Source organism: Emys orbicularis, chromosome 3 (genome assembly GCF_028017835.1).
Source record: "Emys orbicularis isolate rEmyOrb1 chromosome 3, rEmyOrb1.hap1, whole genome shotgun sequence".
In the NCBI taxonomy this organism is placed as follows: domain Eukaryota; kingdom Metazoa; phylum Chordata; order Testudines; family Emydidae; genus Emys; species Emys orbicularis.
The window spans coordinates 65,586,446-65,601,155 of record NC_088685.1 but is presented as its reverse complement, the minus strand read 5'-3'; the positions used below and the strand labels follow the sequence as shown (position 1 = coordinate 65,601,155).

General features: G+C 42.6%; 1 protein-coding gene across 1 annotated transcript in view; it reads right to left on the bottom strand.

Moving 5' to 3' along the window:
- Positions 1–14,710, bottom strand: part of BCKDHB (branched chain keto acid dehydrogenase E1 subunit beta) — a 258,498-nt gene that overhangs the window by 71,970 nt on the left and 171,818 nt on the right. The window lies entirely within an intron of this gene.

The following is a 14,710-nucleotide window of genomic DNA, read 5'->3' as shown; positions in this document are numbered from 1 at the left end:
AGGGGGGCACCATGGTCACCCTCCACACACAGCCAGCCTAAGGCCCCTTTAACTTTTAAGTTCTGGGCCTGGAGCAAGGGAGAGGCAGGGCTGAGGGTGCTTCAGCCAGGGCTCCTACTGTGCACCGGGCTCCAGCTGCTTGTTCTAGATGGGCTGGGGAAGGACAGGACTTCCTCTTCCTCTGCATGGGCTGCTCCCAAGGCCAGGTCAGACCCATCTCCGGGAACCTCCTCCGGCTGCAGGAAACTCCGTGGCTGCTCTCTGGCTGCCCAGCGCTGAAGGCAGCAGTACAGAAGTAAGAGTGACAATACTGCAAACACCCACCCACCCACACAAACACACAATAGCCTTGTGACTCCTGCCCCATGACTCTGTTTTGGGTCATCATCCCCACAGTTACAATATCATGAAATTTATGACTTCTAAAATCTTATGACCGTGAAATTGAGGCCCTAATCATAACGCTTATCTGCAAGAGGACAGGCAACATTTGGCATTATCTATCTTTTGCATCTTGAACATCATTTTAACAGGAGTATTGCTGTTGTTGTAAGACATTAGATATTTTGGGGGTTATAAACACCACAGACATGTAATACATACATTGTGCCCATCACAACCTTCATGTAAGCCAGTTTTTGTCTGGCTAGATGGAAAAAAGGGGATCCCTTACAATGTGTGGGAAGGAGTAAAGTTTACAGGATGGACAGAAAAGGCAGGAAGCACTAGGGCCAGATCTGTAGAAGGCCACTACATTCTCTTTCTGCTGACTGGAAGAGTGGGTGAGGGGGGTATTTATATCCCATGCAGTCCCAGAAAGGCCCTCTTTTACATTCACATTACATTTACCTTATATAAGTGCATAAGAGGCACGGTCACTACTCCCTAGGGTGACCAGATAGCAAATGTGAAAAGTCGGGACAGGGGGTGGGAGGTAATAGGAGCCTATATAAGAAAAAGACCCAAAAATCAGGACTGTCCCTATAAAATCGGGACATCTGGTCACCCTACTACTCCCTGAATGTCTGTTGATGGTTCCTTGATGATAACAATGTAGTTTCAAAGAATCACCACCCCACAAAGGACAATTCCATTAGGTATGGATTCTAACTGAGTCCAGTAAGCCAGACTCATGATACAGAATTGCTGGACTGCAAAGATATCAAGATTTGGATCTCTGCATAGTTAACTCTACCATTTGACTCTCATGAGACAATTAGAAGTATCATAGAGAGGACTTGCACTGGGACAAAATCAAGAAAGCTTGACAATCTAGCTTAAAAAAATCAGATTCTGAATGAAATTCTAAGTATGAATTCCTAACAGAAAATCTCTAACATTTATTGTAATGTCTAAGTGGCTTAAAATGTAGAGTATTTGGTATGACTGTTTCAAAGATGAATTTATTTTGTGTGCTTTTTTCTTTTTATATTCTAAATTTAGCAGGAAAATCTGAATTTTTTAGCACATCTTTTGTAGCTCTGTGCAAATTGTAATTTTTTGGTCCCATTTCCCCTTGCAATGTTTTGCCTCTCTCTTCCATATTTCTACGCTGTCTATTGTAATATCCTGAGCATATCTTCATTCCTGTCCTGGATTTTAGAACAATACAGAAAAGATTGTGCCAAGAGTATCCATATAAGCTATAAACAAAGCCTAGATCATGCTAGGTCAGAAATTTATGAGTTTATTGAATTGCTGCCTGAATATTTATATCATACAGACACAACAAACCTCTTCATTATGTACCTGACTGTGTTTTGGTTCAAAGAGTTATTTGTCCCTTACTGTTCTTACTGGGTCATCTTAATCAGATTCCCACTACTCTCACCTGCTTTCCTTTCAAATGGCATAATCTCTCTCCCATTATTCGGGGTTATTTTGGTCTGTTCCACTTCTCCTCTTTCCTTCTAACCACCCTTGTTATTACCCCATCACTGTCATTAGTTCTTTGCCCCCGTCTGAGTTTATTTTCTTTGTGTCTATCCCAGTCCCTTATTCTATGTTATCTCTCTGGACTTTATTTGGTTTTGGCTGCCAACCCAGTGACACCATCTAATATTGTGATTTATGAAAACAGTGACAGAGTCCTTTATAGTTTATGATCCCTGCCAGCTGGACACCAAAAAAAGAGTGAGGAGCGAGAAATGAAATTGACTAGGATGGCAGATTCTGAAACACCATGGTTATCTGTCAGTGCTTCAGAGACTAGGATTTTAGTCAGTTTAATTTTACTGCCAACTGGGATTGTGTCAAAATATAAAACAAAATCAGATCACCACATTTAATAATTTTCTTATGTGTCTGTGTAAGTAGTGTGTGTTAACAATCTTGCACCTGAATACTTCAATATGCCTTCTTCTGGAGTATCTAACTGACGGTAACTTCCAAACCTCTCCCACTATTTGGCCCAAAGAGGAGAGGCATTGCCATCAAGTCCTGTTAGCGTACTGCAGACATTCAGCACTGACATTCATGCAGCTCTCCAAATTACAGGGACTGTCCTACCCTGAGCCATCCTTCTAATAAACTGGAAAACACAAGTGCAAGGGCTATTATACTATTTCTCTGGCTGACCAAAGATAAACAGGACCCCAGAAAATTCCTCTGAAGCAGGGGTGGCCAATCTGTGGCTCCGGAGCCACATGCAGCTCTTCAGAAGTTAATATGCGGCTCCTTGTATAGGCATCGACTCTGGGGATGGAACTACAGGCGCCAACTTTCCAATGTGCCGGGAGGTGCTCACTACTCAACCCCTGGCTCTGCCACAGGCCTGCCCCACTCCACCCCTTCCTGCCCGCTCCCCTGAGCCTGCTGTGCCCTTGCTCCTCTCCCCTTCCCCCTCCCCCCCCAAGCCTCCTGCATGCCATGAAACAGCTGATCAGGCAGTGCGGGGAAGTGGGGAGGCACTGATCGGCGGGGCTGTCGGTGGGCGGGAGGCACTGGGAGCGGGGGTGGGGAAGCTGATGGGAAGGCTGCTGATGTATTACTGTGGCTCTTTGGCAATGAACATTGGTAAATTCTGGCTCCTTCTCATGCTCAGGTTGGCCACCCCTGCTCTGAAACATTAATCTCTTCTTTCAGTATAAGTACTATTTTTTTCTCATACTCAAATTCCTCCTCCAAATGTTTAAGATTTATGCATTTCAACAACAGTCTGATGATCAAATCCAAGTCAGTCTGCATCAACACATATATTGAGGCAGTAAGAATCTTAAAGCATATATTAAGGCAGATTACCCAGAAAATACTTGCTTTCAATAAATTAATAACAGATCCCCAAAAAATGTTTGCATCCTATTTGGGTAAAAATAGATTCCGAATGGGAAGCATTGAAAGAATGGAGGCTAGTCTCTAGAACTGACTGTAAAAGACCCCATAGTTAAAAAAACTTATGCACTAGAGCTTGACTGGGCTTTTTCTAAGGTATCATATGATAAATTTATGTTCAAATAGGCCAGTCAAACGACCACTAATAATGTCAAAAACGCCTTGGACAGAACCACCTCAATCTCAGATTATGAAGTAAATTGCCTAAGTGAAGTTGTACAGAGTCTCTAAACTTCTGTTTTTCAAGTCGTGTAATGAAAGAGTTTGAAAAAAAACAGGATTTTCTAGACAAGAATTGGTTCAGTAGTTTTACGGTTATGAATGTTTTACAGTAGCAAGGTGAAATCCTTGCATTCAATTTTGTGTGATAAATATAAAAGTAGTTTGGTTTAGAATAGTCTCTGTTCAATCTCAAACTCTGGGGCATTCAAATTTAAATGTCCATAACTCCAAAATTACTGAAATCATTTTGTACAAGGTTGGTTTGTTTTGTAACTTTCTGCTATGGCAACTTGCTTCAGAATGAGATTGCTTTGAAATAGATGACTTTGAAGGACATTCTCAATTATATCAGTTTTTCTCCTTTCTGAAATGTTTCTGACAAAAATGCCCTGGGTCTTGTCATTTATCCTGCTGTTCCATTAAAGGTTATTATAGCAGGAAATTACCCTACTGATATATCATTAAACATTTTCATTTACTATTTTTATTATAGTATTTATCACCAGCACCTAAAGAGATTGGGCCCCATTGTGTACTGTATGTATATGTAGAAAGAGACAGTTCTAAACAGATTACACCTCTACCTCGATATAACGCTGTCCTCGGGAGCCAAAAAATCTTACCGCATTATAGGTGAAACCACGTTATAGTGAACTTGCTTTGATCCACCGGAGTGCGCAGCCTCGCCCCCCGGAGCACTGCTTTACTGTGTTATATCTGAATTTGTGTTATATCGGGTTGCGTTATATCAAGGTAGAGGTGTACTATGTAAATAGTCAAGACAGACAAAGGAATATTATCCCTGTTTTACAGATGGAGAACTGAAGCACTGACTAACTGAGGCAAAGAACATGCTTAACTGCAACTTTATGAGTAGTCTCACTGAACTCACTTTGGTGAGGGGAGCAGTTAGGGGTAAGGTTGCAGTGTATGGTCTGTAGCATATGGTGTAAATGCAGCTGCTGAAGGAAAGGACTTTATGCACCAGCAGCTGCTGTACATTAACCCTTATGTGCCAGGAGCTGTACATAAAAGCCTTCTTGCTTATGCACAGAAGCCATTATGTGCCAGCATCTACACATAAGCTTTTGTGCATAGCATGTTTTTCTGTGAAGCACAAAAGCTGCATGTAACTGGCACATAACAACGTTTATGCATAAAAAGTTTCTCTATTAGCAACCTTTTGTGCTTTTTTTGCTTATGACAAATAGCTGCCAAAAATTCCCAGAAATACAAATTTTAAAAACAAAACAAATTGCACCAGGCTTATTCGGGATACATCTTTCACCCAATTTTGTGTACATAAAGATTTTTTTTAAGAGACAGAAGTTGACTGCCAAGGAACAATTTCAGCCAGAGCCAAATTTCAGACCCTTTCTATTAATAAATTGTAAAGAGAAATCAAAGCAAAACTGTACAGAAAATCCAAAGGGCAAATAGCTAATCCTGTGCAAACCATCACACTGAAAGGCTACTATAGTGAGGGGGCGTGGCCTCCCTCCAGACCAGTGGTTCCCAAACTTTAACAGCCTGTGAACCCCTTTCACTAGCACGTCAAGTCTCGCGAACCCCCTCTTAAAAATGAATATTTGCAGGGATTTTCTCCTTTACCTGAGTACAAATTATAAAAGCAGTGATCTTGGAAATATAAAATGTGTTTTATGACATGCTTATTACACACTATTATTATTATTTATCATTACAGTACTTTTATTACATTATGAAAACGGCAACACTCTTCCAAGATCTCACTTTCGTAGCTTGTATCACTTTGAATAAGCCTGTTATAAGACAAGGCTCCTATGTTTCATCAAGGAGTATCAGATGTGAAACAGCATGAAGGTATTTAAGAAGCCAACTCAAAAGAGTTCCTCCTACACAAGCATTCAGGTCTTGAGCAGTCCAGGCAAACAGAGCATGTTACTGTCTGTTACAGCTTTCCCCCTATTCCATTTTGTTTCTTACAGCTGTCCCCTTACTCCATTTTGTTTTGTTCTCCTCCTGTGGCCGCCCCTCCCTGGCTGTTAAGTTGTTTACCAGGGCCACTGCCCTTCTCAAAGGGAGGGCCCCTTAAGTTGTTTACCAAGAGCCATTGCCCTTCTCAAAGGGATGGCCACTTGTGCTACGTGCTAAGTGGGACTACTGCCCTGTTCAAAGGGTTGGTCCTGTTATCACCTTGTTAAACCTGGGCTCGGTGTAGGGTAGGCAATGTCCAGAGCTGCAAGACCTAATGTGTTTTTAAGATCCTGGGCATGAGTCATAGGCCTCATGTGCTTTTGAGTCCTGAGGTGGGAACTCACGCCTATGGTCCAGGACTCTGCCCAGGCATGTCTCTATGCTCACCTGCAGTTTTTCCCTGTATCTCCTCCCCTGTGACAGAAGGAGCCTATCAGGATTACTGGTGGGGAAACTGCCTGAGATTGCCTTTAAGAACAGGCATTTTTTTGAAACAAAGATCAGAAAGGTTCCTGCATTGCTACCTGGTCTGATCAGCCAGGGGTTCTGGGGGGTCCTTTCTCCGCTCTCGTTTTATTTTTGAGCGTACCCCCGTTTTTAACACCCCCCCCCCACGAAGAACGAATTGCTGCCTGAGAGACCTCCTGATTATCAAGACCGTACCGAGCCCTCCTTGCTTCTTCTGATGTTGTTGCTGCTTCTGCCTTTGCTGCTGCCTTGGGGACTGGTAAGAATCCCTCTGTGAAACTTTCTATACTTTTATTACTTTAGCTGCTGGCTCTGTTTCCCCAGCACACAGACTAAAGCTAAACCTTGGTCTGTGTCTTAAAACCTCTCTTAAACTCCTTGGTCTGTATCTGTAATCTGTTTCTCGCTTTGCAGCGCCTTTGCTGCTAGAAATAAGCCTGTGCCTTCCTGGACTGTATCCTGGGCTGCCAGCTTGCAGCCACCACTAGTTAAATCCCCTTCCCCCCTTGGAGCTGTATCCTGGGCACACACCACTCTGCCCTCTGGAACTACCCCTAGTATAAGGTGCACCCATTAGGTTAGATTTTGTCCTTTAGTCTAGATAAGTTGTAATTTCATTTTGCATAGCTGTAGTTAAGTTAGGTTTAGAAAATTGCTTGCATTGTACCCTGTGAGTTAGGCTTAAAGAACTGTTGCATTGCGTTTTGTTACTTGCTAATTTGTGTAGTTTTGGTTAAGTTAAATCATAGATAAGATTTTGCTGTGTTTTGTATAATTGTCTCTCTTCTGTTTAAACTTGCAGCCTGTCTGCTCTCTGTGTCTCCCTGAGTTTAAATCTCCCTCCACCACGTGCTCCTCTTCCCCCATCCCCCAACCTCACTTCTCTACCACTTTCTTTCTCTCTCTCTCTCTTTCTAGCGTAAAACCCCATTGGTCACCCCTTTTCTCTCTAACACACCTCACATTTTACATTTACACCACTGTGACACATTTTTTACCTAAAGTTGTTGGTTATTTAACACATTTTACCCATACTGTTAGTTGGTTATATGCTGCTGTGACACACTCTTTACATAGAAATTGTTAGCTACCTGTTACATTTACACTTCAGTGTTAATTGGTTACCAACTGTATTGTACCCCACTGTATTGTACCCCACTATTGAAACCCCCTATCCCATTTACTAAAAGAAACCCCTCCCCAATTGTCTACTTTAACAAACCCCATACCCCTCACTATTGAATTTTCCCTGTTTTTGCATTTTCTTAATAAAGAAATTAATTGGCACCCCACCTGTGTGGTAATTGCTCCCCAAGATCCCATATACCTGCTGGCAGGGACATGGCGTCACGAACAGGATCTTGGGGTAACAATTACTGCCCTCCCTGTCCCTGGAAAGAGGCCAAGACCTCTGGGACAGAGGAAGATCAGACCAACCACCTGTGTGGTAATTGCTCCCCAAGATCCCATATACCTGCTGGCAGGGACAGTTACAACAAAGTTTAAACTTGTTCTTCATAATAATTTTAAAAACAATACTAGCTGCCTATTTAATTTTAAAAATAGCAAAAAATATTCACCTCCCTTTCCGTTTCTTATAAGGAGTCTTGAAGTTTAAATATCCTCAGTGTGATAGATATGCTTGCTTTGATCTGCTTAGCTCCTGGAAGTCCAGGGGCTGCAGGCTGCTGGCCCCGTGCTGCCCGGGGTCCCTAGGGACAGCTCTGTCCGCCATTAGGGATTTTTTTCCCCGAGAACCCCCTGTAACATTTCGTGAACCCCAGTTTGGGAACCACTGCTCCAGACAGATGGGGAAACAGTCATGACCGCCCCCTGCTGGGCAGAACCAGGCACCCATGCCTGCCCCGCCTGAAGCAGAGGAGCGAGACAGGACTGGAAATATAAAAGATGGCCCTCCAGCTCAGTTGGCAAGAAGCCACCGAGAAGGATGTTTACCACCCACTGCCGGAACTCAGACCTGATGGCAGCCGCTACAGCGCCCGAGATCCGGAGGGAGTGCAGAAGCTACTGGTCGCCAGAGATGCCGAAGAGTTGTTGGAGCTGCCATTAGCTGTTTACCCTTGCAAGATGAACGACAACCCCAGGCATTCCCCGGAATGGGAGTGTAGAAAGTGACCAAGGGAAGCCGAATATAGCTCGGTGTGCTGCTGAATGACAGCTGGCCAGCATGTTGCAGTCAGATTCCCCGCTGACCCAGTGGTGGATCATTCTCCCACTGTTAGGGCCCTGGGCTGGGACCCGGTAGAGTCAGGTTGACCCGGGTCCCACCCGGTGGGGACAGGGTCCCCACTCTAGTCCACAAGGCCTGCGTTTGTCAGTGGTTCGCCAGAGCCAGCATCCCTGACTGTTTGCTGCCTGAGTGTGATATGGTATGCCCTCTGCAGAGTTCTGACAGAAAGATACTAGCAAAAGCAAGCAAAGCAAATGTCAATCAAGTCTGTCAGCAGAGTATATAGGAGTATGTTAAGAGCTTCTTTGTGTCGTGGCTTCTATGGTGCAGGGGTGACAGACTGAGAAACAGATTCATCTGATCGCAGTCGGTATGCCTCGCTGGACCATCCAACAGGGGTTCAGCTCTTACTTACTTGCTGTAATTGTAGTCTAGGATCATATATTTAAATCCTATTGTAGTTTTTAATAAATTGTGTGACAGAGCTCCTTCTCCACCTAGGTGGGTTCCACGCTTCCTCTTAGCGGTGGGCTGGGGGGGTTCCTCTCTCCTTAGGAATTTCTCCACACCCCTGGGTTTACTGTCCCCACTTTGTCTGAGCAGGGGTTCCTCCCGGCCTCCCTGACAGGGGAGGGCAGCCTCTTAGTCTCTGGCAGCTCCTCCGGGCGTAGTGGCAGCAGGCCAGGCACCCAGTTCAGTCTCTCCCCTCTGGTAGGTTCTCTTCTCCCCAAACCTCTGGGGCCTGGGAGGGCTGTATGCCCTTGCTTGGTTTCCCTTGCTCTTCACCTCTGTACCTGTGAGGTTTTCTTCTGCGTTTGTCAGTATCTGCACTGTCCGGCTCTACAGTAGCACACCTGCTCCCCACAACTCCTATTGTGCGCACCTATCTGAGTGGAGGGGAGGCTTTTAACAGGTTCTGGCAGGCCCTTGATTGGCCCCAGGTGTCCTAATTAACCTGGAGTAACCCCTGTTCAATTACCAGGGGGAAAGGGACCTGCTTATCCTGGGGCTAATATACCTGCCTTCTACCACTCTCCTATAGCCTGACCCGTCACAATCGTTAAAAACACCCGGTCTCTCTCGAACTTGACTGAATTGCTCTGGGGAAAGGGCAGCTCATAACACAAGCAAGATTTATCCCTCTTTGTAGTCACTTCATTTGACCTGGGTGCCGCTACACTGCCCACAGCTCCTTTAGTCCACTCATTCTGGTCTCTCTCTAATGGCTGGATCCTCACACGAGTACCTGTCTCCCGAGCTGGTACATCCTTGGATGATCTGACATACTCTTATGTCTGTTTTCTCTGATTGTAGGCCATCTCAGCGGTGTTTCCATCCTTCTGGCTTCTACAGGTCTTCCCTCACTAGTAGCAGGATTTTGGTGCTTCATCCCATCAATACCTACACTGGATTATTCTGGTACCCTGTGAATGTTCCTGTGTGCCAAAAATACTAACAAGGGGCCTGAACCAGAAAAAAACAGCATTGTGCAACAGTCTCATAGCTATTTTCACAGCCGATTACACCTAACCAGTACTCTGTGGGTATACTGGGGAGGTGAGGTGGTGGCCATCTCCCATTGGAATGCAAAGTCCTTGACTTCTTCCGAGGCAAATTGGGGTCCATTGTTGGTGAATGCCATAGCTCGCAAAGTTTGCCAGTCACTGACTTGCTTCTTGTATCAGGCAAAGCATCAACCTCCCAAACACTAGAATAGTAGTCCACTGTAAACAAGTACTGCTTTTCACTGAAAGCAAATAAGTCAGCTCCCATTTTTTCCTATGGTCAGGTGCGCAGCTCATGTGGTGACAAAGTCTTTCTGCTTCAGGTTATCACACAACTGCCAAGTGTCACACCCTTCTATAAGGAACGGAGTTGTGTATTCATTCCCAACGGTACCTTCTAGCCCATCTAAGACAGCTGTCAATGCCCAGGTGTGAGGCATGTATTTTTTTTTGCATGACATCCTTATGTCATGAGGTGGGAACAACAGCTCTGTCCTCAAAATAGGATTCCATCCTGTATACCCACCTCACATTTTATTTGAAAGTATGGTTCTGCTCCTACTGGTTCTTGGCTTTTGCCTTCTGGCCACCATGCTAGTATTGCTCTCCCGTCTGCCTGTAATTGGATGTCCTTTTCCATGGCCTCTTGGATTTCCATCAGCTTTGTTGTTGAAACTTGGAGATTGAATCCATTAGCAATGCTGCACTATGCCCTTATTTCCTTCCCCCAGTTTGCTAATGCTAGGTATTTATGCCCTGCTCAGAGTGTTAGCTTTCACCACTAATCACCCTGGACAATATGTGATCTCTACCTGGTAGCGCTGGAGGCACCTCAGCATGAGCTGCAATCTCTTTGGGGCACTAAGTAGGGGCTTTGCCATGACTGTCTCTAGTGGACTGTGGTCCGATTGCACTTTTACTGGATGGCCATAGGTGTACTTGCCAATAGATTCAACAGATGGACTCACTCCACCCTAGATACCACACCCAGAAGCACTTTTTCTATTTGGGTGTACCTCTGTTCGGTCTCTGACTGGACTCTGCTGGCATAAGCAATTGGCTGCTTCTGCAAAAGAGCTACACCCACTTCTTTTTCTGATGCATCACACTGGAGTGTCAGTGGCTTTCCTGGGTGATGGTACTTCAGGACAGGAGCATATACTGTCATTTGTTTCAGCATATTAAATGCTTGCCATTGGGGACCTGCCCAGTCCCACTCAACACCCTGCCTGGTGAGCTGACGTATGAGTTCCGCTATTGCAGCCAGTTGTGGACAGAACTTTGACAGAAGATTAATCATTCCTATTAAGCGCTGTACCCCTTTCATGTCACTGGAGCTGGCATGTCTCTGACTGCCTTAATCTAGTTTGCATCCGCTTCCAGTCCCTCTGCTCTAAGCATCTGTCCAGTGTATGTCACCCCACACTGTTTGAGTCACATTTTGGGGAAGAGGGGTAGTTTTACGTTCTTGTCCCTGCATCTCTGTAAAGAAGCTTGTAGTTTTCTATCATGGTCTTGTTCAGCTTCTGTATTCTTACTCCTTTCACCTAAAATGAGTATATCATTTGCAATCATTTTCATCCCCAGCAGTCCTTCCAATGCTTGGATGAGTTTTCCCTTACACTTCTGGTGCGAAGCTTATACCCATTGGCATACACAGCCATCTGTACAGACCAAATGGTAGTGCAAAGGTTGTCAGCATGCTGAACTCTTTATCCAGGCTAATATGCCAAAATCTGTTCTTCATATTTCAGACCATAAGGATTCTGGCTTTTGAAAGTTCTGACAAGATGTCATCAATAGCAGGCAGTGAATACTGGTATTTTTTTCAATACCTGGTTCAGTAGTTTTGGGTGTATAAAGATGTATAATTTGCCTGATGGCTTCTTTATCTCCATCATGCTGCTTACTCAGGCTGTATTGGCCTCTATAGGTGCAGACTTTGAGCACCTTGCATACTGAATTATGTAATGCCACTGGAATTTTCCTTTGTGGAAAGTACACAGGTTCCACTGTAGGGTCTACTTCCAGCTGCACCTTTCCTTAAAGCACCCATTGCCTTTGAAACATAACCACATTCTTTTAAAATTGTCTTCATTGTCCATGGGATTCCCCCTTTTGTTTTTTGCACTGCAGCTATAAAATTCTGATACTGTATCCTGATCAAGTCTATGGCTTGTCTGGATTTGTTCCTTAAGAAGGGTCTGTGGTGCTTTTCATCCACCACCACAAACTTCAGTTGGTATCATCTTATTTTTTGGGTTAGTTACTATGAAGTCACATTTTCCTTTGGGCTGCTTTATGCTCTCATTGTATATTATTAGAGCATGCCTACTTTTTGCAATGAGTGTGTTCAAGTCCAATTCACTCTGAGGAATCATTTTGCACAAGGTCCAGCTGTCCTGAGATGAAATCACGCAGGGAGTTTCCTTATTAACATTGTTGCATGCAGAGTTTGGTACTGTCCCTTGTTGCTTTTCTGTTCCGACACCCTTAACCTGATATGCTCTCAGACTCAAGGAGAGAGTCATGATGTCACCATGATGTCTGATGGGCCATGCCCTCTGACTGAATCTTTCTTGGACCTTCTTCTGCTCTTGCACACACTGCTAAAATGGTTCAACATGCTCCATGACTTGCAATGTTGTCCTTGTGTGGGGCACTTCTCCCTTACCCATTCATGCTGTCTCCCACAGTAAATGCATCTCACTATGGGTGTGGAACCCTGCCCGCCTGCTGTCCTTTGCTGTTGTCTCACTGCATGTACTTCCGGGGGTGTGGTGCCTTCTAGGACTTTAATCCTATTTATATTCAAATATTCAGATGTTTTAGACTTTGTTGTAGCTAAATGTGGGTCCAATTTCAGTTCAAGTGAAGTTCAGTTCAGGTTCCAAGCTTCCCTGCAGCTCAAGAAGGTTCAGAGCCACTGTTACAGTTCAGGACCATCTCTTTAAAGTGTACAAAAACGTGAGATGTTTATCATAATAAGGCTCTTTGAAAATAACCTGGGTGGTTTTATTCACCTTTTTCCTCATGAGAGACCTCACAGCAAGGATGGAATAACAATATGGAAACTTACCATCTACTCCAACTGGACTCTGTGTTGAAGTCTCATTACTTCCATGTGTAAAAAGAAGTTAAAGCCAACTACAATACCCAAGATTTCTGGCATTCTTAGTGTGTTCTACATCCAGTAAAAATGAATTTCCCTTTTACTTTTTAATTTTATGGCACAATCATATCAGACATACAGTTCTTAATTCACTGCACAGGGAATATGTGTTATAAATGAATAATGAAGTTAAGTTTTTATTATGCCTAAAGCAATACTCTGCCAAAAAGAAGTTATGACAGAGAATGCGTTTCATAAATTATATTTCAATTTAAACAAATTTGGTAAGTTTTTAAGTATGGATATTATCTGTTCATACCAATTATTTTTAAGAAAGTTAAGAAATTGACAAAATCTTTAAACAAAGACATAAACAATAATGATAATAGATTATAAAAAAGAGAATTCAAGCTGAACCAATTAAATTATTTGTATACCAAGAAGAAATGGAGCTTTACTAAATTCTGTGCCAAACCCTCTTATATTTAGATTTGTTTTAAAGTAGACTGTACGGTAAACTAGTTAAGATTTTCTAAACTATAGTCTCCAGATTAAAATATGAATGTAAAACCAAGAGGTACTATCCCAAAATAGATGCTTTTGGTACAGACAGCATGTAATGTCCCTTGGGTTTAAGGCTTCCTAGGTTTCATTTTGTTTTCTAAATAAATTATATTAGGCAAAAAGAAGTTTCTGATATGGATAATGAACCCATGACAGCTGAATCAGATGCTGGGCATTTTTTTCTTAACAGAGTTTAAAAAAGATAAAAAGTAATTTTGTAGTCTGAATAATAATATGATGTAACGATTCTCCCAAATTATATGATGGAATTTTTCTTTTTGTTATTTTATTCCCCCCCCCCCCCGTTTTTGCATGGATACATGTGATTTATTTTATTTAAATTAATTAGTATGGGACTTTCACGTGATTTGAGAAGTAACTTTTTCTTAAGCATTATTACTTCCTAACAATTATTCAGCAATTGCAACAATGAATACCTTGCTGGATTTTGTTTTCTATTTACTTATTTCATATGTGGCATATTCAACTTTTTAAACAAACTGCAGACTTTAAAGAGGCTTCAAAGACTTTAACAGTGGGCTATACTGTATTTTGGTTTAGTTTCTCCTATTTTTCTTTTTTAGTAGGAACATAAAAAATCTTGACGTGTCAGATTCTGCATTCTCCCCTGCCCTGCATAATATATATCACTTTTAGCAGTACCTTACATCTCAAGTAGTGCTATTGTAATCAATAAGACTACCCCCAGGGTTAAGACACTACTATTCAATGTCAAGAAGTTTGGCAGAATCAGGTTCTAAAGAGTGAGATTATGGTTTAGTGGGGAGCAATACTGTCATCCTGACAGGAGTCTGCATTATCTCTTAGACTGTTAAAATAAATTTAAACTTTAAAGAAATTGTTTGTTTCACAAAATAAAATTTTTAGATGAAATAAAATGTTTTAGTTCCTTTCAAGAAAGGTTTTTCTCCCTTATACAGATAATTACTGCAATAAATACAAATGCCAAAGGTTTTTTATTTAGCAACATAGGAGAAAAAGTGAAAGCCTAAAAGAATACATTAAATATAAAACAACCCATAGAAGTATTCTTACATTTGATATTTTCAATGCACAAAGCTCAGGAAATGCAAAGATACGGTCCCCCAGCAACTGTAAATCAGCCCTTTTATGCTGTAACTTATTCCCATGTTTTTTTAACTAGTGCTGTTGTGCCTATATGGAGCTCCACTTTTGCAGGATTGGGTCCTTAATATGTTGTCATTTTTAATACCATATTGAACAATTACATCATAATGTGGTGAAGAAGTATGCTTTGGTCTGGTGGGTTTTAGTTTCTAATTTAAATATGCCAAAAAAAGAAAAGAGGAAAACATTTCTTAAATGATCCTTTTTGAGGAC